The sequence below is a fragment of the Oncorhynchus gorbuscha genome, linkage group LG18, assembly GCF_021184085.1.
Source record: "Oncorhynchus gorbuscha isolate QuinsamMale2020 ecotype Even-year linkage group LG18, OgorEven_v1.0, whole genome shotgun sequence".
NCBI lineage: Eukaryota > Metazoa > Chordata > Actinopteri > Salmoniformes > Salmonidae > Oncorhynchus > Oncorhynchus gorbuscha.
Window position 1 is genome coordinate 6,851,005 of NC_060190.1, and position 1,531 is coordinate 6,852,535.

Sequence of the window (1,531 nt, forward strand, 5' to 3'; positions counted from 1 at the left end):
CCTGTATATACTACCACTCCAGTATCCCTGCATATTGAATAAGGTACTGGTACTGTCCTGTATATACTACCACTCCAGTATCCCTGCATATTGAATAAGGTACTGGTACTGTCCTGTATATACTACCACTCCAGTATCCCTACATTTTGAATAAGGTACTGGTACTGTCCTGTATATACTACCACTCCAGTATCCCTACATATTGAATAAGGTACTGGTACTGTCCTGTATATACTACCACTCCAGTATCCCTACATATTGAATAAGGTACTGGTACTGTCCTGTATATACTACCACTCCAGTATCCCTGCATATTGAATAAGGTACTGGTACTGTCCTGTATATACTACCACTCCAGTATCCCTGCACATTGAATAAGGTACTGGTACTGACCTGTATATACTACCACTCCAGTATCCCTGCATATTGAATAAGGTACTGGCAGTGACCTGTATATACTACCACTCCAGTATCCCTGAACATTGAATAAGGTACTGGTACTGACCTGTATATACTACCACTCCAGTATCCCTGCACATTGAATAAGGTACTGGCAGTGACCTGTATATACTACCACTCCAGTATCCCTGAACATTGAATAAGGTACTGGTACTGTCCTGTATATACTACCACTCCAGTACCCCTGCACATTGAATAAGGTACTGGCAGTGACCTGTATATACTACCACTCCAGTATCCCTGCACATTGAATAAGGTACTGGCAGTGACCTGTATATACTACCACTCCAGTATCCCTGAACATTGAATAAGGTACTGGTACTGTCCTGTATATACTACCACTCCAGTACCCCTGCACATTGAATAAGGTACTGGCAGTGACCTGTATATACTACCACTCCAGTATCCCTGCACATTGAATAAGGTACTGGCAGTGACCTGTATATACTACCACTCCAGTATCCCTGCACATTGAATAAGGTACTGGTACTGACCTGTATATACTACCACTCCAGTATCCCTGCACATTGAATAAGGTACTGGTACTGTCCTGTATATACTACCACTCCAGTATCCCTGCACATTGAATAAGGTACTGGTACTGACCTGTATATACTACCACTCCAGTATCCCTGCATATTGAATACGGTACTGGTACTGTCCTGTATATACTACCACTCCAGTATCCCTGCACATTGAATAAGGTACTGGTACTGACCTGTATATACTACCACTCCAGTATCCCTGCACATTGAATAAGGTACTGGTACTGACCTGTATATACTACCACTCCAGTATCCCTGCACATTGAATATGGTACTGATACTGACCTGTATATACAACCACTCCAGTATCCCTACATATTGAATAAGGTACTGGTACTGTCCTGTATATACTACCACTCCAGTATCCCTGCACATTGAATAAGGTACGGGTACTGTCCTGTATATACTACCACTCCAGTATCCCTGCACATTGAATAGGGTACTGGTACTGTCCTGTATATACTACCACTCCAGTATCCCTGCATATTGAATAAGGTACTGGTACTGACCTGTATATACTACCACTC